At 40.9% G+C, this 27,095-nt stretch overlaps 1 pseudogene; it reads right to left on the bottom strand.

Annotated features, from left to right (window-relative positions):
• Positions 1 to 26,677, bottom strand: LOC115956444 (annotated as a pseudogene).
• Positions 26,678 to 27,095: the final 418 nt, after the last annotated feature.

The raw sequence follows: 27,095 nt of genomic DNA, 5'->3' as shown, positions 1-27,095 counted from the left end.
TTAAAACGGCACAGGATCAATAAGCATTGAATTTACGAAATCTTTTAGCACAATTCCAGCATGTGTGTTGCCATCTTCGTCCTTGTATACGACATCAATCACACGTGCAAGATTGAGAATTCGCATTAGAATTGGCATGGGGACAGTAGTTGGGTAGAGGCACTCTTTGTTGATGTCCTTCCATGCATCTGTAACTTGTTTGCAAAACTCATTAATTACTTCTTCTTTTGTACCACCATGTTGTGCCATGTAACATTCAACAACCGACGCAATGTGCCCTCTCTTTTGGTCAAACTACAAAAGTATTGAATCATTATGTTAGAATGACAAACATTGAAATAATCGAATTAGGCTTTCAATTATAGCTATTATTGTACACAAATAACATATAACACCTTATGTGAGACTATGTCATCCATGAGTCTGCAAACCACAGCAGAAGCTCTGACCATTTTAGGATTGCTGAACAACCACTCGAATGAATCTTTTGTAACAATATCTCCAATTCCAACTAACGATGTTGTTGCTAACATTGAATATGCAGAGGCAACAAGTGCAATGCGCATATATTCATCCATTGTTGGTATATGTTTTTTGTGGAACCATTTGGCTTCATGAAAGTAAGCTCTAACTTGATTCTTCATCTGAGACAACGAGCTGTTTGCAATAAGGTTAACTAAATTTTCTACATAGTCATCGGCAAATATATTAATATATATATATATATATATTTATATATATATATATATATATATTGGTTTCTATTTCTTTAGTGGCGTTTTTTTTTTCTTTTCTTTCTTTCATTGTTGTGAGGGTTTCGTCTATCATAATATTCTAAATTTATATTGTGTGGGCCTGGTTACCCAAGGTGACCAATTAGTCTTCAGGTTAGGCCCACAATTTATTTGTAAAAAGTGGGCAATGAGATTCCTACAATGGGAAGACCTCCTGAACCAATCTAGCAGCCCAAAATGACAGAATTTATTGTCCCACCTGTGTCCCCCTACCCCCTTTTTTGTATCCCCCGAGGAGTCACCTCCTTAGTGGTGAATTCCGCCTCACCTATTGCTCCTCACAATATTCTCTCGTGTATGTCTCTTGCCCTAAATTTTTCCAACCACCTTTCTAACTCCTTCGGCTCCTATTTCTAGACTTCCTTTAATGGGGAAGTCATGATGATGAGGACACTTTTTAGGTGGGTAGGGCCCTTCTGGAATATATTCTTGACTAGATGGGACCCACTCTTTAAGACAAATGTGACTGCCTTGAAACTTGCATCTGTTGCCGATTGGTTCTCGGCAGGTGATTTTCCCCAAGGCACTACTGTTGCTGAGTAGTCACGTCCCCGATATGTAGCTAACTTCTGGACTAATGTGGTATACAGCCTGTTATTGGGCTCAAGGTTCTCAATTTATTGAAATTGATGGGCTAGGCCTCTATGTCATGCCCGTACAATGGGCTTAGCCTCAATATCATGCCCGTACAATAGCCCCCCTCAATTTCATTCCCATGTCGAGGGGATGGGATTGTGGTTAACCCTTGCCAGTCAATGAAAGGATGATCAAATTTTAATGTCTCACGTTGGTGGACGGCTTCCTTGGTGTATTGTCCCTTCTTGGGAAAACCAACCGCCAATCATTAAATGTGATAGACAGGTTTGTGTGCACTCCTTGCATGTGGAACAACAACTGTTACATCGAATGGTCAAGATTTGCTAATGCTTTGTATACCAAGGCACACGCGTAACGGATAACTGGGGGAAGTTATTAATTTTTCCCTCTAAAAGCATTTAAAACCCCTCTCCTTATAAATACGCCCCAACCTCCTCTGGCCAGACTCTTTTTTTCATTTCTCTTTCACATACCTTACTTTTCTCGTCCTCCCTAGCCTTCCTCTCAAGATCAATCTTCCAAACAAAAAAGGATATCACTGTAAGTCCTCTAAGCCCTTCCTTATTTCTCCTGATATTTCTATTAGTTGCCTCAAAAAATGGGTTTTGCACTCCTTCTTAGGACTCAGGTTGCCCTAATGACCTTTAGGGCTAGGTCTAATATCCCCCAATACGTTAACGTTGAGTTTTGCCTTGAACGAGATATTAAGAATGATAGGCTGCCTACGGTGGTTTTCTTCCCTCTTATGTCCATCCTTAAGGGTGTGGTTAGATTTCCCATGGACCCCATATTATTAAGGACCCTTAGTTTCTATAGTCTCAGCCCCGATCAATGTCTCCCTAATTTCTATAGGGTAGTTAATAGTGTGATTCGTTTAAATAACCTGTACGGTTTAGGGCTCAACCATCATGACATAAATTTCATGTACAGTATCTACGATGGCCTTAAAACCAGTTATTACCAAAAGATTCGCAACCCCACAGTAGGACTAATATCATGTCTCCCTGATTCCAATAGAAACTCTGCGAGAGAGTTCGCAAAAGTGAGTAAGAACTGGCTCGTAGGTGAACTTATGTGCCCCACGTCACCTTGGGAAATTAGTCGATATTCTTACTCCCTGACCACCCTAGTTTAGGGTTAATTGCCTTTGTCTTACTCCCTGAATTCGTTCAGCAGTCAAAAATCTTCGTGTATTCTGATGGGCAGCTTAGGGCGTCACATCTGACCCTTGACAACATGGTTCAAAGGCGCAACATGAACCTAGATCCCTGGTTCCCGAGTGCCTAACCTGCCAGGGGTCAATTAGCCTCCAAACAGACTCCTCAACAAACAACTTCCCCCGTACTCTGCCCCCGCAGAAAGAGGCAAAGGGTATCCAATGACCCTTCCATGGGATCCAATGCTCCCACCATCGAGCATGCCTCTGCCCTAATCTTCGCTGCCATAATGACTTCACTGACCAGGGAAACCTCTTCAGAATCAAGGCCCATCGAGCAACCGATTGCCATTGGGTCCAACGTGGCCTCCACCTCTGCATCCCTATTGATATCGTATTTTGTCTGCCCTCGATTTTGAGTGCTGAACCTCGAAAAATCTAAAAATATCATTTTCTTTCTATAGGGCCATGAGAACATCCAAAACGATATGGCACAACCCGTTCGGGCATCGGAGCACCCGAAATGCCTTTTTCAATCAAAATGACCTAAATGCCCCTCGTCGGCCCTAGGATTGACCAAAGATCAAACGAGGTCCAAACTTCCACAAAAAAATGTTTTTCATAACTTTACACCAAACTTAAGCTTCTAAGAGATTTTTAGCAAGTTTGACCCGAAGTCGATCCCGAGTGGGCCCAAATACCCTAATTTTGATTTAGCTGCCATAATGGGTTGAAACTAATGCCATTGCGAAAATTATCAAATCCTCGTTCCAACGAATTTTCATGGGTTAAAATTGGAGTTAGAATAGCTGAGATATCACGAAACCAGGATGGCGCACCGATTGTTCCACTACAAACTTCTGAAAGCCATAACTTTTGATCCGATTGTTGGAGTTTTGAGTTCCATACCTTTTTAGAAACTGAAAATAAAAATCTGTGCAAGGGTGTCAAGATCATCCCGATCAGAGGATTTAGGCTAGCGGCCCTTGAAAGGCTGTCAATGGCCCTACAAGGGCCGCCGCCTCAATTTTCCCGCCCGAGGCTATCAATAGCCCCAGGCACCCATCAAACAGGGGACACACATTTTTTCTAAAATTTTCTCTCTGCCTAGTTCCTTTCTACAGTTTTTCTCTCTTTTAAACACCGAAAATAGGCGCAAAAACACTCCAAAAAACACATCAAAGTCACTTAATTCTTCCCTCTTCACCAAGAACACAAGGTATTGCTTTTACACCCAATCTTCTTTTCCTTAGAAATGGCCAACTTTATCCTAGAATACTACGGTTCAACACCGAGATAGCTCCTGACCACATAGATCTTATAAGGATAGAAAAGAAGAATGGGTAATCTTTCCAAGAGTATGCCTAGAGGTGGCATGAGCTAGCCGCAAAAGTGCAACCTCCCATGATGGAAAATGAGATGATCAAGTGGTTCATTAACAACCTCAAACCTCCTTACTATGAGAAGACGATCAGCACCCAAGTCACTCATTTTACTAGCCGGATTCCTAATGTGGAGCGTCTCAATGAACGTATTAAGACCAAGAAGATCATTGACCCCACTATCCTCTATTCTTTGATGGAACAACAACTCAAGGGAAGTGATGCCAAGGTCGAAGAAGGAGATGTCCATATGTTGGCTGAAGATAGGGGGGTACAATTGGCTAAGTCGTTACTCGTCCGAAAGGTCAAGGGAAATTCATATCTCATGGGAAATCTAGGGAAGAAGCCGAAGAAGTCCCACCACTTCCACATGTCAATTATCGAGTTATACTCCTCTCTGTTAAATGAAGGCTTAATCGCTCTAGTCATCCCTAAGCCAATCACCAATCTTCTAGAAGGTTACAACCCCTCAAAGACTTGTAAGTTTCACTATAATGCTCTAGGGCATTCGACAAAAGAATGTCACCTATTAAGGTATAAGATCCAAAGCCTGATTGATAGTGGTGCCTTAATATTCGAGGGTGCTACATAGTCCAAAGTTGCTACTACCATGACCTTTGATGCTTAGGGTGAGGTAGTGAATGCAATAATGAGAGGGGAGGATGACCGTCTTGATCCAGAAGATCTACATGGGTAATTGGATAGCCTTTTTTTGGCTTTAGTGGATCTAGGATACACACACCTAAAGGAATTGAAAGAGCAAGGAAGTACGGGTGAGACTTGTAAATACCATTCAGGAGCACGAGGACACTTACTAGAAGATTGTGACAAGTTCAACAAGGAGATCTAGAGCCTAATTGACCAGGGAATTATTTGGTGGGGAAAATCATGGCCTCTAACAAGCAGCTTACACTTACCAAGTTGAAAGCAAGGATTGAGAATTTGGAAATCAGCAAGATAGTCTTCTTCACCTTGTGCATCAACTGGTTCACCTTCGCATTGACACCTTAATGAGTGACCTGACCTGTGGAGTCAATGTTATGGATGCCCTAGCACCTATAGGACATGCCAATGAAAGATCATATGTTGAAAAGAGATTTGAGGGGTCTCGAAGGCAAAAGAGTCACGTGGCTCCCACAATCCGAACCCCTCAAGGAATGAGCCAACCAAGGCAAAGCCAATCCAAGCAAAATGATGTCGCTCCTGCAAGGGAAATGGTACTAGCCCGACAAGTCCAAGAGGCACTGGAAAAGTTTCCTCCCCTTCCTATGCCGATTTCGCAATTATATCATATATTATTGAAAGAACGCCTAGTGGCCCAAATTTTGTCGAAAGGTATAATTGATTCCCCTTCGGGTGAGTCTGGCTCATTCAAGACATATAAGCACCACTCTGGTTGCTTGAGACATAGACTAGAAGAGTGCAAGCCCCTTAGGGGGACAATTCATGGCCTAATTGACAATAACATCATTCAATTTGAAAATGCCACAATCACCAATTCATCTCCGACGAGCTGTGAGGGTTAGGTTAATGTGTTGATCAAGAACAGAGGTCAAGAGGGCTCGTTCATTGCAGGCCTCCCTACAGCTCTGTATCCTCATGGAGTACCATATCCTTCTCTATTATTGAACAAAGGCAATCCAAGGAGCAACATTTCCCAATCAAGTGGAACAACTGCCTTGTACCTTTTGTCAGTCTCGTTATCCATGCTATTGCCAATATTGGTAAAGGCAAAGTTGGTAGAATTGGTGGCATCTGAGATCCAACCAAAACTTTCATCAGAGACTTACAATTCTAAAAATCACTACGACTATCATGGGGTGATGGTTGGCCACTCCACTAACATGTGCGAGCTACTCAAATAGAAGGTTCAAGGACTTATCAAGGGCGGCTGGTTAGAGCCCAAAGTGCATATGTCCACATCAATCGAAGAATAAGATATTCAGATAGTCCTTACAAGGAAATCAAGGTCTAGAATTGCTCCTTGAAATCTTGAGCTTATACACCCGAGAAGTTGGACAGTTGAGCCATGTTTCTCAAGAGCATACCCAACTTGAGGTAGTGCCAAGTTGGCCACATGTTGTGGAAGAAGTCCCCAAAACCATACATCATCTCACTATCTTTATGCTTTTGTTACTCTTGCATTTCTTGTTTCCTTTATGTCACTATGTTTGAGCATGAGACAATTTAAATTCAGTTTTGTAATTAAGCTTTGAGACTCTTCCTAAGCCCTAAGCACACTGCCTTCGCGCCATGCATGATGATGATCCATTTTATTAGTATAATATTTTGTTCTACTAGGGCTTGTTTTTCTTGGACATTTTCTAACCTCCCCTCCTTGTTTCCATGGTTGACTCAATAGGGTAAAATATGGAAAGTCCCAACATCTCTATGTAAGCGTTACCAAAATCTTGAGGACGTGATCCAAATTTAAACCCAAGCACAAAATAATGAATGGACGACAGCTTCAAGATTCTGATCTTGGTGGGAGACACATGGATTTAGCTGTTCTCATTATGATACTGGGGCAGATTTTTATTGGTCTCACTCCTATAAGACTACTAAAAATCCATCTTTTGCAACCTCCACATTATCCATGAAGGCTAGCTGCAGCAAGCCTAGAAGCGTAATTTTGCCAAAAATCAAAGTTGGTCCGTACAGTTTGCAAGCTCCTCTGTCAAAGCATCTCAAAAGTGTGAGAAGAAGCCAACATCTCTCAAGCAAGATCAAACAGCTCAAGTTTCGTTAGCATCAGCTTGCCTCAAAAGTCTTTTCCTTTGAGACTTCCTCAGAAAAATCTTCTTTGGCCATTGGGTAATTTGGGTGTTTCCTCCGGGGAAAAAATATTCTTTCACCTTCGGGTCTTCCTAAAAAAAAATCCTCCCTTTCTCCAAGTATCTTGAGATGTCTTTGGGTTTCTTGATACATGAATCCTCACACCCTTTAGTTGAAAATCTCACCAAGTTGTGAAAGTGATCGAGAGACCATGGAAAACGCCACATCTGGCCAACATTTTTCTCATGGTCTCTCCCCTCCGAATGAACTTATTTTCAATAGCCTTAATAGCATCTTGAACTTTAGCAAGGACCACAGTCGCAATTTCTTTTCAAGGCCATCAAAAGATCTTCAGGCTTGCTTGAAGCATTCCTTGGAAGCCTGACTTCTGCGTTGACAATAAAAGAATAGCAAACCAAACCTACATTCAGGGGGAATCATGAACTATCTCCAGTTTTATCAAATCTTGCCATGAGTAAAGCATTCATTTAACTTGGACCATTTCCTTCTCAGGAACATTCAAACAGTATTGGGACCACCTCAGTCATGGTGATTCACTTGACAAATCTTAAATCCATGAGAAATCAGCTCCAACTACTTCAGCAATACAATGTCAGAACTTGCTGGTAATGAGTGCCCACATGTGAACCATGGAGGAAGAGTAAAGGGATTAAATTTGGTCGAATGAGAGCCAAAATGCTTCCAATTTTATTGGGTTTGTCATAGCCCAGACATGTCACTAACTCCTTTCATAAATTTCCTTTTCAAGGAGATGCTTTAATCAAGCCAACGAGACGTCATCCACATCGCATTCTTCAATGAATAGTGACGACTAAACACCTGAGCATTTGTGATAGAGTCATTCACTTGCTTAACATATGGGTGACAGTGTCACATCAAAATTTCAAGGAATTGCATTAACATCCCTTCTTGTTGTACTCATATTGCCTCCAATAGGTCTTTAATATGGCACATTGCCTTAACAGGTCATTTCGACGATTGACATGAAAATGAAGTGTTTACTTGTGCCTCACAAGAATCTTCACCACAAATCAGAAAATCTTCATCCCAAGAAGTATGCCAGGCATGGAATCAATCACCTAAGGCTTCTTTACAAGGGGAAGACCTCCATCCCCTAAGTGGATCTTTGCAAAAGCTTTTGGATATTGGGAATGCCATCCATCCAAAATGCTGGAACCCAAATTTGGCCTTGCCACTACATCCCAAACAAAACCTTCTCTCATTTCGGTTGGCTTAGGTTTGTTGCAATCTTGTACACTTTTTTGAAATAAAAAAAAAAAAAAGGAGATTCTTCAAAATAAGATCAAAACATAAAGGTTCAAATCAAAAGATCAAACCATGAAAATCTATGTTTTAAAGCGCATGCATCTTCAAGAGCGGCAAGTCAGTGCCATAACCCTTTTTGTGGGAAAGGAGTTGTTTGAATGAAGTGGTTTTCCCTTACCAGGGATAAAAGGGGCATGTGATCCCTAAACACTCACCTTATGATATCACATCCCAATAGCTCCACATTCATGAAACATTCACCACTTTTGCAAAGTGCATATCCGTTTCTTGACAATCCCCCCTCCTCACCCCCTCCCCCCCGAGGAGGTCCTACCCAAGATTGGTGTGGACCCTGAATTAGTGAATGACCATATGTTCAAGTTTTATTGACCAACTGATTAGATTTGAAATGATGGAGGCATTAGTTTCAGCTATCCAAATAGTTATATCACTTGATAGCCCTTTTGATCCAGAAAGAAAATGTTTTTCAAAAATCACTCGAATTTATAATTTGGCACATAAGCTCTTAAGGCTAAGAAGTAAGTGCTTAAGATGATGAAGAAAGGCATTCATTTCACTACCATCCCGCTTGTAGAGAAATATCCCTTGCTAGCCCAGTTGAGCCTGTTGAATTCTTTTCATGTTTAACCCAATCAAGGATTACCCCCCACACTGGGGTGGGTTAGATGGTTACAAGGACCTCATGCTAGGTGACTTCCAATATTTGAGTCCAATATTTGAGTCCATCAAATGAGTCTCTAATTGGGAAAAAAATGAGAAAAAAGCCCAAATCAAATGACAAAAGTCATGGGCCAATCAAGTCTAATGAAGCCTCGAGCAAAGAAAGGGCAAAAGAAAAATTCAGCCCAAAACAATCAAGAAACATGGGCTAAAGAAAGTAAAATGAAAGCCCCAATAACGAAATGCGCAAAATTCAAGAAATGGACACAAATTAAGGATATAGCCGAGCATGAGAGGCAACCAAAATGCTTTTGATGAAGTGTAATCCTTGATTTGAGGAAACCCTTCAAAGAATTTCACAACCAAATTATCCTCCCATAAACCTAGGAATTACGATCTAGAGAAAGTCCTTCCTAATTGAGAGTGGCTACTTAGCCTATGGAGCTTATGCCAAATAATCACCACATGTGAAAATTTTGAGCCTAACATCCTTCATTTCAAGCACCCAATTAACCCTAAGGCCACGTTACAACCTAATGAAAGACCTCACTGATCACTGAGGATCGGTTGGTCGTGGCACATTGAACATTTGGTCAATCATTGATGATAGAATCATCTGCTTATGCCAAGGAGTCATGCCTCAAAAAGGGTAGGGTCCTCTCCTAACCCACTTGAAGAGTTCAAAAAGCCAAACACATCATTCATGTTTTCCCCACATAGCTTAAAAAGGGACACTCACGCATTTGGTAAACACAAGCACTTTGCTCAAGAAATCCTTGCTTGCAAGCATGTTCCTTATTTAGGGTAAATGAGAGTTGTCGAGCATATACACTCACAAACCACATAGGAAACATGGCCTTAGCGAGCCCCTCTTGTGGTACATGCATTTAAACAGATTTTCATGATCATGAATGAATTTTCAAATTTTGAGAACCTAGTTTTTAAAACTAATTGAAACAGAGGGGAAAAACAATGACCCTTAAAGATTTCAAATGGCAAGGACTTCAAATCCCTCTAAACTTTTCAAGTCCAAAAAAAAATCCTTGAGGGTTATTCATTTCTTCCCAAGGAATTTCCAGAAAAATGAGGTTTTAAGATTGCAACAGCTTATGCAAGTCTCCATTCATCATTACCAGGCATCTTCAAAAAGACTTGAACCCAGAAGATTCAAATGCTCAACCCCAGGTTTTGAAATAACATTTGAGCATCGCTCCCCTAAACACTTTTCAAGCCTCTCGAACTCATCCTAACAGAGGATGCCTGAGTCATTACTTCAGACATGACCCCCAATGCCCAAAGGTTGGCCTCAGTGTCAAGATCCCAATCTCAATCCTGATACTAGGGTAGTTTTATTTCTGACATTTTCAAACCATAAATGGTATTCCCTTTATCTAGTGCAATTCAAGATGTCAACTAGGAGAAGGAGGAATCTACCCTTGTGAGAGCTTGAATAGGTGCCTAGCATGCACAATACATCAAGACCACACGGAGCTCAACATCTAGGTAGTTTCTATGTAGCTATAACCAAGAGCATCAGCATTTTCAAGAGGTGATCTTGCTCGAAACTTTGAATTCAGAATTCATCAGATCAAGGAACCGATTGTGGTATAATTGTCTGGTACAAGCTTAAACCCATGTCAATTTGGTTCATTGATCCAGAACTTTGCAAAATCCTAGACTGGGGCAGTTTATTTTGCATGGTTCCATTCACTTTGTGCTAATCAGTATGTTAGAACAAGTCCATCCCGCTAGGAACTTTTCCTATCATGTCAAGAACTGCACAAAACCTACACTGAGGCAACTTTTATTTTGTGTAATGGATCATTATCAGATTGAATTGGTAAACCCATGAGGATACGATGCGATGCAAGTGCTACCAATATCATACATCAACAGCCCTTTTAAAGGCGATATCCAGAATTATACATGTAAGTCCTACCTAGAGGTATTGTTTCTTGCATACAACAACAGCCCTTTTAAGCGGCATCTAGAACTATACATGTAAGTCCTACCCAGAGGCATTGTTTCTTGCATACATCAGCAGCCCTTTTAAAGGAAATTTCCAAAATTGTACATGTAAGTCCTACCTAGAGGCATTGTTTCTTGCGTATGTCAACAGCCCTTTTAAAGGCGATTTCTAGAATTATACATCAGCCCTCTCAAAGGTGATTTCCTAGAACTACGCATGTAAGTTCTAATCAGATGCGCTATTTTTCACAAATATCAACAGCCTTCTCAAAGGCAGTTTCCAAAATCATAGATTAGCAGCCCTCTTAAAGGCAACATCTCCACACTTCCACGGTGTAGGAACTTCTCCACGCTACCATGGCGTAGGAATCTAATCAGGAGCCCTCTTAAAGGCAATATCTCCACACTTCCACAGTGTAGGAACTTCTCCACGCTTCCACAACACAGGAATCATTATAGTGCTCGATGCCCAACAACAAATCAACACAATCGTCCATGCTTCCATTATATAAGACCCTTTCCACACTTCCATGGTGTAGGAACTTCTCCATGCTTCCATGGTGTAGGAATCTATTATAGTGCTTGATACCCAACAACGGATCAGCACAATCATCCATGCTTCCACGGTATAGGACCCTGTCTACACTTCCATGGTGTAGGAACTTATCCCCGCTTCCAAGGCATTGGAATCATTATGTTACTCGATACCCAACAACAGATTAGCATAATCTTCCATACTTCCACGGTATAGGATCACTTCCACGGTGTAGGAACTTCTCCTCCCTTGTTCCAGAAGTCTATTATGGTGCTTGACACCCAACAACGGATTAGCACAATCTTCCATGCTTCCATGGTATAGGACCATTTTCCACACTTCCACGGTGTAGGAACTTCTTCATGCTTCCACTACGTAGAAATCATTCATTGGGACTGCTATCAAATATCCTCTGTTTCTACTTGGCAAATTTCAGGACTGCTGTTCAGATATCCTTTATTCCTACCTGACACTCATCGGGACTACTATTCAGATATCTTCTGTTTCTACCCAGCCTAAGACCAAGACTACTATTCAGATATCCTCTGTTTCTACTTAGCAAATTTTAGGATTGCTATTCAGATATCCTTTGTTTCTACCCGGCCTAAGTCCAAGACTACTACTTAGATATCCTCTGTTTCTACTTGGCAAATTTCAGGACTGATGTTCAAATATCCTCTGTTCCTTCCTGACACTCATTGGGACTGCTATTTAGATATCCTCTATTTCTACTCAGCCTAAGTCCAAGACTGCTATTCAAATATCCTTTGTTTCTACTTGACAAAAATATATATACATACATACATACATATCTATATATATATGCATTTTCCTAAGATAGCATAGCATAAATCATGGAAGAAATATATATGATTATGAAAATTCCAAAAAATAAAATAAGCACTAGCATGCATCCCTAGTACTATTGCTACTAACATTTTGCAGAAAAAATAATAAGAGAAGAAGAAAAACAGACACTGACCTCAAGTCCAAAAAGTGTTTCAGAACTACGTAAAAGATTAGTCTCGATCCATGAACAACCTCTACACGCAATTTAGGGGCGACAAAATTCGAAATCACATTCTTTATCTGAGACCTCTCATTGCACTCGAGATGTCAGATAAAGAAGGGGTAGCTGTTAATACTATATTTTGTCTGCCTTCAATTTGCGTGCCGAACCTCGAAAAATACAAAAACTTCATTTTCTCTCTATGAGGCCATGAGAACATCTAGAACGACGTGGCGTAACCTGTTAAGGCATCGGAGCAACCGAAATGCCTTTTTTTAGTCAAAATGACCAAAATGGCCCTAGTCGGCCCTAGGTATGACCAAAGATCAAACGAGGTCCAAACTTGCAAAAAATAATGTTTTTCATAGCTTTGCACCAAACTCGAGCTTCTCGAAGATTTTTAGCAAGTTTGATCCGAATTTGATCTCGAGTGGTCCTAAAAACCCTAATTTTAACTCAACTTCCAGAAAAGATTGAAACCAATGCCAATGTGAATATTATCGAATCCTCGTTCCAAATACTATTCATGGGTCGAAATCGGAGTTAGAACGGCCGAGATATCACGAAAACCGATATGGCACCAATCTTTACACCACAAACTTCCGGGAGCCATAACTTTTGATTTGATCATTGGATTTTTGAGTTTCATACCTTTTTAGAAACTGAAAATGAAGATCTATCTAAGGATGTCAAGATCAGCCTGATCAAAGGAGGTTTGAAGCTGTCAGCAGCCCTACAAGGGCCGCCACCTCGATTTTCGCATCCAAGGCTATAAATAGCCCTAGACACCCATCAAACAGGAGACACACATTTTTTCTAAACTTTCTCTCTACCCAGTTCCTCTTTATATTTTTTATCTCTTCCAAACACCAAAAAAATGCCCAAAAACACTCCAAAAAACACATCAAAGTCTCTTGATTCTTCCCTCTTCACCAAGAACACAAGGTATTGCTTTTGCACCCAATCTTCTTTTCCTTGGTTCTACGCTTAGGATTTGGGGTTTAAGGATGTGGATGTAGCTTTTTTAGCTATCATCCACACCGCTAACCTTCTAGATCTCTTTTCTAGCATTTATCATTTTTTTTTTACTAGAATAATATGTTTTATTGCTTTCTTTGATATGTTTCTTGCTTTATCTTGTTTCTAGCATATTTTTAGCTTAGATTGTGTTCTTTTATGCTTGTTCACATGTTTAATTGTCCCAATCTACATGCTTAGGATTTTATCCCATGTTTCCTTTGTTTTGTTCCTCTCTTTACTTTTCATTGATGTTAGGGTTATGTACTCACATGCTTGATATCATCAAGGTTTTGAAACCCAGACCAGACCATACGGTCCGACCAGAGAAACCTCGAACCGCTCATTTTTGCAGTTCTTTTAGCCTCCAGAACTGCTCTATGGGAAAAATGTAGGGACCTATGCGAACCGCAGTCGAACCTTACGGTTCTGAGAATTGTGACCAAACCATGCACGGGTTTTCCAGTCAGACTTAGGCTTTTTGTTTGAAAATATTCACTGAAAACTTGCCGGATGTTTTGAATCTTTCATCGTCGAAAGGGTCATCTTGTTCGCTAGAAGCCGAAAGTAGCAGATCTTGTTCGCTAAATTGATGTTTTGGGGGAGATTTTGCTCGGATCTTGTTTGTAAATGACGCAGCTCCTTCTTCCTCTTTGTTTCTTCACTGCTTCTTCTTTCTTTCTTCATGGTCTCCTACCTTTAGTTTAAAGTAGATGACTTCTTTCAACTTTATTTTTGCTTTTTAGTTTGGTGAGCCTAGCACGTGTGACATGACAAAGCCTTGGAAAATTTCCATCTCATTTTGACTCATTGCCCCTCCCAACGTGACATGATGGAGAAGTGAATGAGCCTAGCACGTGTGACATGATGGAGAAGTGGATGATGACAAAAATGAGTTTGAAAGTTTTTGACTCATTGCCCGTCCCCAACGTGAATATTAATATAAGATTGTTTTTTAAATTTTAATGTTTTTGGTTTTTGTTTATCATTATTATTATTATTATTATTATTATTATTAAGTTGGATTTTGAAACATTATAATAAAATTAGTGATATGAAAATGCATTTAAAAAGTATTTATTTAGATTATTTTAGTCAATTTTTCAATTTTTACTAATTTAATATTTATATTTATATTTATATTTAAAATAATTATTAAATTAATTATGATGTCATCACGATTCGACCCCGGTTCAACCTCGATTCGACCTCAAAAACCTTGAACATTTTCCTTTTACGGTTCAATGAACGGTCCGGATCTGAAAACCTTGGATATCATGTCTATGGTTATGCTTTACTCTAATCTATGTGTTTGTGTGCTTTTACCATCTTTTATGCTTAGATCTACATCCGTAGATGGCTATATGCTTGGATCCATGTTCTACCATGTCTATGTGCTAGCTTTCACATGTTCACACATGCGTATATTTCCATGCCTATATGTCCAGATCTATGTTTTCCCACACTTGTTGCCTAGATCATGTTTATACATGCTTATAGGTTTTCACATGTCTAGATATATGTTCACATGCTTGTGTGCTTAGATCTGTGCTCTATATGCTTTATGCTATCTTCCATGTGCTTGTGTGCTCCATGCCATGTTTGTGTGCTTAGAACTAGGCTATGTTTGTCTTGCCATGTGCTATTGTATCCCTTTTGTCGCTTTACCTTTCTTTCTTGCGTTTTGGCCTATTGATTCAGACCCAATCTAGGCCCTATGGTCTTTGTCATCGTCCATACACCTTGGCCCACATCAAAGGTTTTGGATCACCCCTATTTGCATGTCTGTGCTTGCTTGCTTCGATGCTTCATGCTTGTGTTAGCCTCTGTAGTTCTAGGTTTTGCCATGTTTGACACCCTAAATGGTTTTGTGGTTGTGTGGTTATATTCATCACCCTTGAGGCCTTTTTCGGGTGTAACCACCTGGGATGCGTCTCCAGATACTAGGTTGCTTCATGCGTACCCTTCCCTTTTTCCACTCCACGCGATGATATGCTCACCATGCTTGTTTGTGCCACATGTTGGCTTCTTACGCATCTTTGCATGCTTGCTTACATGTCCATGCATGAGTCTTGCTTGCTAGTGTGTCGTCCATGCTTTAACACAATGAAGCTATAGACATTTGATCCAAGCCTACATTTTTCCCTCACGGACACCACCCTTGTTTGTATGCTATCTTGCTTTGTTTCCCTTTTTGCTCACATCCTAATTTCTATCTATCATGTTTATCTGCTTTATGACTCTTTATTATGCTCTATGAATCTTTTCCTTCCCTGGCTTGTCTGCTAGTTTCTTGTCTTTACCTTTGCAAGTACACACATAGAGCAAGGACACATGGAGCTAGGGCACAGTCTCCTGAGCGCAAGCAAAAGGGGCAAGGATGTGAGCACGCAGATATGAGCTAAGCAGCTGCAGTCAGTAGGTTTAGGAGTTTAGCTTTTCCCTTCGGTTATGTACTCTTTTAAACCCCCTCCTTCCTCCTACCTTTCTCCCTTAGATGGTTTGTATTAGGTATATCATACCTTGTACCATGCATCCTTATCTCTAGAGTATGGCGACACCTGTTTACTTTCCTACACCCATATTTTAGGCCATGCTCTAGGGATGTAAGCATTTACTTGCCTGCTCTGTGTGCTTGCATTGTGCATGATGCATGTATATTTATACTTGCTCGCCCCCCTCTAGTGTGATTGTCACAGTTCGTGTCACCTAAGGCAGGCGATGCCTAGTTTTTGCTGTAAAAGTAAAGGGACATGTCGCGGGATTTTCCGCAGAAATCTGGTACTCGACTCGAATGCCATAGGAAAGCATAGACTGGGACCGCACCCTTTTAAAAGCCAAACCTTAAATTCCCCCCCCCCCCCTATGCATGCAAAGCCTCGAAAGCCAATGCCAAAATCATGTTTTTATTAAAACATAGGACTGTCCTTGGATAGGCATTGTGGGGTGCTTAACACCTTCCCCACACGTAACCAAACTTCCAGACCTAAGAATCAAGATTTTTTGTCATCCATATTAGATTAGGAAAAATGACATTTTTCTTAGCCTAGGATTGGTAATAAAACCAACTAGAAACAGGTGACCAATCACGCCTTAGAAAAACCCAATGATTGGTGGCGACTCCACTTACCTTTAGTAATCTTTTAAAATTTAGCCCAGATTACTGCTATAACGCCAAAGGTAGACCTACCTTCCTCCACCGAAAGAGAGAGCACCTGAAGCTCTGCACAAAACACACACGCATACACATCGAGAGGGGCCCTCCAACGGGGCCCCACGCATGCAGGAGCTGTCGCCACAGCGGGTGGTCGAACAAAGGCATGGCGGCAGCTATTTTTCCACTTAGCCGATTGAGGCTGAGCGTCGACAATCCCCTTCCTAAAGGTGGCACAACACCTTCATGTTGGGAGATAAACCTCTCCCCAACGACTCATCAGTACAAACTTGGAGGAGCGGGTTAAAAGGTTAAGTTGCAGAAAGCCTTGGCCAACACTACTCTTGCCCGAGGACATGCAACACTACTTGAGTTGCTAGAATGAGGATATTACCCTTAAGCTAAAGTGGCATCCCATAGCTGTAAGTACCCCATTTTCTTTTCACTCAAGTGTTATTCATCGGCTCATACTTAACCCCCTGTTCCTTTTTGTCACTGTTCCAGGCCACCCAAATGAACCATGTTCTCAAAGGTCAACTTTTTGTTACCATGGAGGAAACAAACAAGGAAAAAGCCCTGAAGCAGGTGGCTGAGTCCACCCTAAATGAAAAAGGTCCTTAAGCTGGCCACCGCAGAGCAAAAGGCAGCTTCTGCCAAGAGGGCCCAGGAGTCAACCAAGCAGAAGGTTAAGGCGTTGTAGGGCAAGATGGAGGAGATAGAGACCAAGCTGGCCAAGGTCGAGAGTATAGTCACGGCCCACGACAAAGAGCTTGCCAACCTGAAGGAGACAATAAAGAGGTGCGAGCAGGCCTTCTATCACATGGGCTTCACCAATGCCACGAACTCATACGACAAAGTCATCTTCGAGGCTCGAAGGCCAGGGCTCTCTGAAGGTTGGATGGCCACCGTAAATGCTATCAACCTCTTTAATTCTTCTCCATTCAAGGATCCCTTTCTGACGAGAAAGATGATGAGGAAGTTGGAAAGAGCCCCAGCATGGCGAAGTTGGCTGAGCAAATCGACTCTCATATAGAGGTGATTGATGTGGACAACCCAGCCACCAACATCACTCCCAAGGGTCCGAACGCCCCTAAAATGAACTTAGCATCGACCCTCTCAACTTCCAGAGAAGTTTCCACCCAGGGTCCAGTCCCATGAATGCATTGAACTACCGATTGCTTTTTGTCTCTCTTTTTTTTTTTTTAAATAATAATAATTGCTAGGTTTTATTCTTTATCCCATATTTGCCTTATGTATTGAACAATATTTTACTTATTGAATGTGGTGATTGAAAACATTACAAGTATGTATGCTCGGTTAAACTCTTTGTGTATAATTTTGAAGTTTATTTTTCAAAAATTATCTTAAGTGTTGATGGTCAGCATATATCTTTGTCACCAAACCCTTTGATCCAAGCATTGCATTATTACAATCTTTGGATAACATTATGAAAATTCATTAATAACTATTGTGAATGTATGGGGAATGTTCGAGATATCCCTCAAAAGAGAACTTGGAGTCTAGATTAATTAATCAAGGTCTCTTAACTAGTCGATGACTAGGGCCAGACCAAGGCTAACCATTTGTCCTTAGGAATGAAAATGCTTTAAGGTTTCCACCTAGTCGGTTAACCGGGGTTGGGACAAGGCTAGGTTGTTGTCCTTAGAAATAATTTTTTTTTAGGATTTCCACTTGTCAGTGATCGAGGTCAGGCCGAGGTTAGGCTTCTGTCATTGGAAATAATTCTTTAAGGTATTCACCTAGCTGGTGATCGGGGTAAGGCCAAGGCTAGGTTTCTATCCTTAGAAATAATTATTTAAGGTTTCCACCTAGTCGGTAACCGAGATCAAGCCAAGGCTAGGCTTCTATCCTTGATCCTCTCAAATAAACAATATGTAAAATAATTAAACAAGTAACTACCTTAATGAAAAGTAACTAGATCCGTTCCACATCATTTCTTTTTAAACCTATTTACAACATGAGACATCCATCATGATAATTACAAATAATGATAACACTTATTCAAATTGCTCACGGTCGGGGGAGTTGTCTCTCCTCCATATCCTCCAAGTAATATGTGTAAAGTTGTAATTTACAACTATGTATTTGTTGGCTTTTATTCCGTGCCAAATTTGATTGTAATTATGTTCAATCTTTTGTACCCTATATTTCATGTGGGTTTTTATTTGTAAAGGTTGTGTGTAAGAGAAAGAGAGTGTGAAGACTCAAGGCTAATTGAAGACTGAAGCTGTTTTCACAGGTAGCTCGTGAGTAAGCTTCCTGCGAAGTGATGCATGTGCCCTGCACATGACTGGAATGCTAAGAGTCAGGACAAGATGGAGACAGTTGGTTTTCGCAAGTGTTTCGCAGGTAAGGCCTTCCTACGAGACACCCGTAAAACATTTTGTTTTGCCAGATTGTCATTTCTGATACACTCTATCCTTACCCACATTATATATACCCCCATTACCCACATATGTTGAGGAGTACTTCTGAGAGAAAACCCTAGCCATAAACATTGAGAATTAGAGATTGTTATACCCACAATTCTCTACACAATTACTTGTGGATTTTCCTCAACTCCTATCTCTCTATTTCCATACCATTGAGAGGTTGATAGCCCAAACACTTACCACACCCTTTCAGAGTGTCAAGTGAGGTTTTGGTGCTGCTGGGAAGCATTGGAAGAAGCCAGGCTTTGGTGGATGCAATCGAGCATATTGCGGGATCTAAAGAGCTAGACAAGACACGGTTCCAAGAAGCCTTGTTAAAGTAGGAGCTTAGAGGGCTTAGGTGCATTGGGTAGACTAGGCTTAGAGGGTTTTTTGGTATTCGTATATCCCAATTGATTGTCTAGTGGATCAATTACTGCTTGAAGGGCGGCAGAGAGGTTTTACGCCGAGTATTTCGGTTTCCTCTTCGATAGCACATCGGCGTGTTATCTTGTGTTTGCATTATTCTTCCTTACTCTTTTACCTTTCATTTTACTGCTGTGTTATAATGATTATGGGTTAGAGTAGTTTGTTTGTTAATTTGCTCGCATTTACTATTTTTCGCACTTTGTATAAGTTAGAGTAAAATCAATCGAGCCGTAATCTTTATTTTGGGGAGTCTAAACGACTCTTGTGTTTTAAAACATTTTCAAGCTTTCAATGTGCTCTAGCCCCCCCCCCCCTACAGTAACTCGGAATGAGCCCTCCCAGTTCAAGGTAAACTTTCCAGCACTTAATTCCTTCATACTTCCCACTGACCTACAAAGTACTAGATCCCCTACAACAAACTTTCTTGGTCTCACACTCTGGTTATATCTCTAAGCCAGTTTCTGTTGGTAATCTACCAACTTGATTAAGGTCATCTCTCGTCGTTCTTCTAGTAGGTCTAGGTCCTCGCCCAACTTGGCATCATTTTTCTTTGGGGTAAAGTCTAAAACTCTCAAGCTACACAGCCGTATTTCCACAGGGATCACTACCTTGGTTCCATAGGTCATTGAAAGAGGCATTTCTCCTGTAGACCTCCTAGATGTTGTAGGTAAGCCCACAGCACGTTTAGAAGATCCTCGGCCCATCCTCGGCCCATATTCCTTTAGCCCCTTCCAGCCTTTTCTTGAGTCATGCAATTATTGTTTTATTTGTTGCCTCTACTTGCCCATTCCTCTAATGATACGTAGGGGTGGAGTATCGGTTCTTGATCCCTAGGTCATTGCAATACTTTCGGAAACCCTTACTGTCGAACTATAATCCATTGTCCGAAATTAGTGTTTCAGGGACCCCGAACCTAGTCACAATGTTCTTCCAAACGAACTTCTTTCCATCCACATCTTGGATATTTTCTAAGGCAAACCCATTTAGTAAAGTAATCCATAGCAACAATGACAAATCTCCTATTGCCGGTGGCCCGAGAAAAAGGTCAAACAATGTATAACCCCCATTGAGCGAAAGGTCACGAGTAGGAGATTGGATTCAAGTTTCCCCCCAGCTGATGGATATTTGGGGAATGCTTCTGACAAGGATCACACTTCTTTACGTATTCAACAGTGTCCCTTTGCATTAATGGCCACAAGAATCCTTGAGTCATCGCTCGGTGTGCTAGAGATCTTCCCCTAGTATGGCTCCCACAAATCCCTTCATGAAACTCGGCTAAAAGACTATTCACCTTTTTGGGATGAAGACATAATAGGTACGGTCCACCAAACCACCACCGGTACAATCTCCTGTCTCTACTCAGCCAAAACCAAGCCGAAATTATCTGTATCCTTTCTACCTCTTAACCTCACTTGGAAGCACACCATCGGATAAAAACGTTATAATTGGGTCCATCCAACTTGGACCAGCCACCAAGACTACCGAGACATTTAACTATCGCTCTATACTCAGCTTCTCCAATACCTCTTCTAAGATCATTTGTGGTACACAATTATCCATGGACAAAGCCAAGGTGGCCAATGAGTTGGCGTGACTATTCTTTCTTCTTAACCATAACCGTATTGGATAGCCAATCAGGGAAGAACACCTCTTTAATAGCCCCAGCTTGTTTTAGCTTTTCTCCCTCTTCCTTCACGACCTCCACATGTTGCTTAGTAGATCTTCTCGGCTTCTGCCTTTTAGGCGAGAATAGCGGGTCCACGTTCAACTTATGAACAATGAAGTTAGGATCAACACTGGGCACCTCATAAGGACTCCACACAAATACATCCACATTCTGCACCAAGCCTAGAAGCATGGCAACTCAGTCCTCCAATGGCAAACTATTTCCGATCTGAAAATTCCTATCTTCATATGGAAGGATCTGAATCTGTATCAACTCTTCCACATTATCAGCCCCGGTGTCCACTATGGGTTCTTGTAATTGCTATAATGACTTGGGCTCCACCTGCTCCTTTAGTTTAATCTCATGGTTGATAGCCGCAACTAAGTATTGTTAGGCAGCTTGTTGATCTCCCCTGACCACGGTAACCCTATCCTCAGTCAGAAACTTAACTTTCATATGGAGCATAAATAGCACTGCCCTTATGGCATGTATCCACGGCCTATATAAGATGGTTGTATAGGGAGAAAAAACATTGACCACTATGAAGTTCACCATTACTTCCTTCCCTTTCAATCATAATGGGGAGCAAAATTTGCCCTTCGGGCACCACTACCTTTTCGTTGAACCCCACCAAAAGCGTGCCATATTTAGTAAGGTTTTCCTACTTCAAACCCAAGCCCTTGTACAGGTTAGGGTACATAATCTCTGCCCCACTCCCCTGATCTATCAACACGCTTTTCACCAAGAAACCCTTAATCCTTGAGGTCATGACTAATGTATCGTCATGTGGCTAGGTTGTTCCCTCCAAATCATCATCCCTAAAAGCAATTGGCTTTGAATTCAACCTCAGTCTCTTCTTTAGCCAATCACTAGCCTCCGTCCCTTGCTGTAGGGTGATATTGAGGATCCCCTTATGTTGGCTCGCCCTGGTATTGACCAAGGCTGCATGGATAACTTCGATAATTCCTAAGGGCGGAGGGAGTGCATTTCCTCGGGTCCCTGTTGTTTGCCCCCCTGCATTACCTCCCTGATCGACCATGAACTCCTTCAAATGCATTGCCTTGACAAGTTGTTCTAGATGATCTTTAAACAACCTACACTATTCGGTTATATGCCCGTTCTCTCGATGATAAGTGCAATATAGGCTCTGGTTCCTCTTGGATGGGTCCCTACCCATTTTACTAGGCCATCAAAAGTACGGCTCATTCTTTATCCGCTTGAGAATTTTATGAATTGGCTCCCTAAATGCCACATTCACTCCTCCAGTTTGAACCACGGGCTCTATCGCCCTAGATTCCCTACCAAAAGGCTCTGGGATGTGAGTCTCTGTTAAACTGTGAGGTCCTTGGTGCCTTTCCCTTACTCTATTTCCTATCATCCTCCAGCCTTTTATGCTCATCAATCTTCCTCATGAGCTAATGCATGTTCTCAGGGGTCTTATCATTAGGGATTCCCATAATTCTGACTCCTGAGGGAGGCCCAGCCTAAATGTGCTTGCTGCAACCTACTCATTTCCCCCACCTATCTCGTTATACAACTCCCAATACTGATTGGCATAGGATCGGAGTGTCTCCTCGCTACCTATCCTCATAGACAGCAACGCATCGATAGGTTGAAAGACTCAACTACAAGTGATGAATCGAGCCTCGAACACCTGGATCAGTTCTCTGAAGTTATGTATGGACCCTTTCTTTAAACCATTGAACCATCTCATCATTGTGGGCCCAAGGCTAGATGAGAATACCTTACACATCAAATCGTCATTTCGGGAGTACAGGGACATTATATGAATATAATGGCTCACATGTTCTACCGAGTTAGTTTTATAGTCATAGTAGGTAAAAAGTGGGTAGTTGAAATGCCTTGGCATTTCAGTGTGCTCTATATCATTGAAGAATGGTGATCGGGCGGCTCTCCGAAATGCTCAGCTCATGGTGTCTAGGGCCGCACTTGGGTGCTCGTGCCAATTCCTGTCATAATGTCACCCCATGGTTTCGTTGGATCTCTCTCCCAACCGTCGTGAATCACTTTGCTAAGGTGATCCACCCATGTTGCCTACTTTATAATCAAGCTCACTAGATGACCCCCCATGGTCCCTTATACGATGTCGGCCCTTGATCTCAATTTCCAACTCCCTGGCCTGCTTCTGTAAGTTCTCTAACTCGCAGTCCCACCCATTGCAATTCGAATGCTAGAGAATGTTAAATACCTACCTTTCCCCCTGCAAAGATCCCTCATCTGAATCAAGCCTCATCTCATGCACATCTTACATACGATCTTGTTCACTTTTTATTCCCTCTCTAGCCTCCTTTGGCCCTATGATGAGGTCCTTGAATGATTGCCTCCAAAGCCTATTAATCCCTCTTCTGCATATGGCTCCTCCATCCTAGGTAGCAGCACACTAATTCCAGATCTTCAACTGAGTAGGCAATCCCCACAGACAATGCCAATTGTGCGGGCCTAGTTATCCAAGGTGACCAGTTAGTCTTTAGGTCAGGCCCACAATTTATTTGTGAAAAGTGGGCAATGAAATTCCTACAATGGGAAGACCTCCTAAGCCAATCTAGCAACCAAAATGACAAAATTTATTATCCCACCCATGTCCCCCTACCCCTTTTTTTGTATCCCCCGAGGAGTCACCACCTTAGTGGTGAATTCTGCCTCTTCTATTGTTCCTTACAATATCCTATTGTGTATGTCTCTCACCATAAATTTTTCCAACCCCCTTTTCTCACACCTTCAGCACCTATTTATAGACATCCCTTAGTGGGGTAGTCATGATGATGGGGAGGCTTTTCAGGTGGGTGGGGCCCTTCTGGAATAGATTTTTGACCAAATGGGACCCGCTCTTCAAGACCGATGTGATTGTCTTGAAACTTGCACTCGCTACCGATTGTTTCTCAGCTGGCGATTTTCTCCAAGGCACTACTATTGACGAGCAGTCATGTCCCTGATATGTAGCTAACTTCTAGACTAGTGTGGTATGCAACCCATTATTGGGCTCGAGGTTCTCGATTTACTGAAATTAATGGGCTGGGCTCTATGTCACGCCCGTACAATGGGCTGGTCCTCAATATCATGCCCGTACATATATGTATGGTGCTTACTACTTCAATTGCATATTTGACGCTTATGATTTTGCTTCACCTATTTTTTCTTCCATTTCATAACAAACGTCTAGGACTGCCTTGTAACACACTTTCATGTGCTCTGGAAGTTGATCAATGGCACTAATGCCCCACCTGTAATTTTGGTAGACTATCTATATGTCAATCGATTTAACAAAATAATGTAAACCATAAGAAAAATAATTCAATTACAATAAATTGTGAATTCAACTTAGATAGCTAAAATGAGAAAGAGTGTGAATTAATTTCAACCTCTCGACTGCTTCAGTAAAGAGCTCAACCTCTTCAAGTGTGCCATAAACATCGTAGATGTTGTCGATAGTTGTGGTCATGGCTATCACTTTGGTCAATATTCTCCTAGCAAAGCAATATTCTGGCTCAAAGTACACTCCCAATATCCAAAAGTAGCTCTCAATCACTGTGTCTCTAATAAAGGGTAGCTTCCTCGATAAGTTCAAGTCCTTTCACCACCTAATACAAATACAATTTAATAGAATCATGCATGTTGTAAACATACAGTGATGTTCAAGCTTATAACTATTAACTTGCTACTCTAACATATCTTAGTCATTAACCTTGCAATGTTAGCAAGTTCTTTCTGGTGTTGTTTCTGTAATAAGTTGAAATATAACTTTGCAAAGGTAAGAAGAAATCTATCATGTGAAGGGTCTTCTTGCTAGATAGAAAAATATTGTCTTGCCTCTAATCTTGGCAGTCCTTTACGGATAGGCTGCTTTAAGGCATGTCTTACTTCTACTGGAAGAGGAGGGCTCAAGAGGGATGCTATAGACTCAAGTTGTGGGGCAGTGAACAAATGAGCTTCATCTAGTATATCTTCACCGTGGACCCTAAGATGTGTGGCTTCATGCAAGCTTAACATTCCACGCACATCACAAGTAATGACTCCTTGAAATTCCCATTGGTATCCTTGAACTTGGACAACTTATCTACCATAAGATGTGAATGTTCAAATAGTGTGTAAAACACCTTGAACGTTTAGACCCCCAAATTACAAATTACTAATTTAATCTTATTATCAAACAATGTATGTGCGGAATATGAAAATAAGTTATACCAGAATTGATAAAAACAATCTAAACCAAATAAAATCACAACCACAGCAGAAATTAAATGGTAAAGATTAAGGAAAGAGAGATGCAAACACAAAGACAATACAACGATGTGTTATTGAAGAGAAAACCGAAGTGCTCGGCGTAAAATCTCTCCGCAGCCCTCCAAGCGGTCAATAATCCACTAGAGAATGAAGTTGGGATATACGAATAGCAGAAGACCTCCAAGCCTAATCTACCCAGTGTACCTAAGTCCTCCAAGCTTCTTGCTCCAACGAGGTTACGCCGAACCTTTGTTTTCTCTAGCTTACCGAATCCCGCTATAACCTATAGCATCAACCAATATCAATTGGTCCCTTCCTAACTGCTTCCCAAGCACCAAATAGCCTCCTCACAGATATAGGTATGGTGATAAAAGGTTTTGGCTAATGTACCTCTCAAGGATGTAACAATGAAGAGGGTGAAAGTAGAGGAATTTGGAGAATCAAAAGATGAAGATTGTGGATGAGTCAATCTTGTTTTTCTCTAGGGTTTCTCTCTCAAAATTCTCTCTGGAAACTCTCTACAATACGTGAGTATAAGGGGTATTTATACTGGTGTGTCCCAAACAGAGTGGTCTAGTGACTTGACCTCGCGACTTGACTGAGTCGCGAGTTTGAGTCGCGAGCTAACTGTTTGGCCAGACTAGAAGTTTTGTTGTGTAGTGTTCCAGCTAGCATGATTCTTCAGCTCCTCTGCATGCTTCACACGTGTGCCAGCTTTGGTGACTTGCAAGTTGTGAGGCCCTGCTGAGTACACACTCTTGAGCTTTTTCTTCACATTCTTTCACACACTACCCTTACATAATTCCCACCTAAATACAAGGTTTCTAAATACTGAATTACAAGCAAATTTGGCACGGAATAAAGCCAATAAAATGGTTAATTAAATTCAACCTTACAAGATGCATCATATAAAATGTGTGGAATAATATAAAATTTATGTGGTTGATATGCTTGATCACATTTAAGGGTACGTTCAACGTTAAATGTGAAGATTGATTCTCCTTATAAATGGGAAAATTGTACAAACAGAACAAGGCAAGCGATCACTTTTAGAAGAGTTAAAAAAAAAAAAAAAAAAAAAAAAAAAAAAAAAAAAAAAAACCCTTACCACATGAAATGTAGTAACCTTGTTGTCTATGTAATCGAAATTGGAGTGCAACATTAAAAAGGTCATCTTCATTTCCTTGGTCTTCACGATCATAAAGTTTCCTATGTAATTGTTGCAAATTTTTTTCAATCTATTTTTCATAATGGTAAGACACCCAAGCACTGGGGTAAATCAATCAAGTTTAGTTTTTGTGAGGGCTCCTTAACTGGAGATGTTTGCATTCCCCTCACCTCTTCCTTTATTTCCTGAACTTGTAGCTTCAAATTGTCCTCAATTTCCTACGCAAACAATTAAATCAATGAATAACATATGCATTTGTATCATCAGTTGCAGATGATATGCACAAATAAAAATTAGACGTTTTGTTATGAATTATACATTTTAATTTAATAACCACATCAGCATTTACCGTGCAAACAGTGTACTCCATTTGCCATGTATGCATTTTCTATTACTAGGTTGATGGCAGAGACTAAAATGGTCATGGTTTTTTGTTTTCAAAGACTGAGGTAGGGGCGAAATCAAATTAGAGACCAAAATAAGAATAGGCCCAAAATGTAAGAACTAAAAATGCATTTTCGCCTAAAATTAATTAATCCATGAAAAAAAATTGAAATTTTTTTACAACCAATCAAAAGAAATTGCGTGGGGCTGTTAGCGAAAGAAAGAGGTGGCTGATGCTTTGGTTTTGTATGTCTTTTAGTGTTGTCGAAAAGAAAATTATCATCATACACTTTATGTTGCAATAAATTTCTGCCTACAAAATAAGAATTTAGTGAACCATGTTGGAAACGAGGAACAAAATTTTGAAGCAAATGAACCGCAAATGAAAATTTTTGGAGCAAATATTGGGCCACAGACAT

The sequence above is a fragment of the Quercus lobata genome, chromosome 8 (assembly GCF_001633185.2).
Source record: "Quercus lobata isolate SW786 chromosome 8, ValleyOak3.0 Primary Assembly, whole genome shotgun sequence".
Taxonomy (NCBI): domain Eukaryota; kingdom Viridiplantae; phylum Streptophyta; class Magnoliopsida; order Fagales; family Fagaceae; genus Quercus; species Quercus lobata.
Note: the sequence above shows the minus strand (reverse complement) of the source record. Positions and strands in the feature narration are given on the sequence as shown.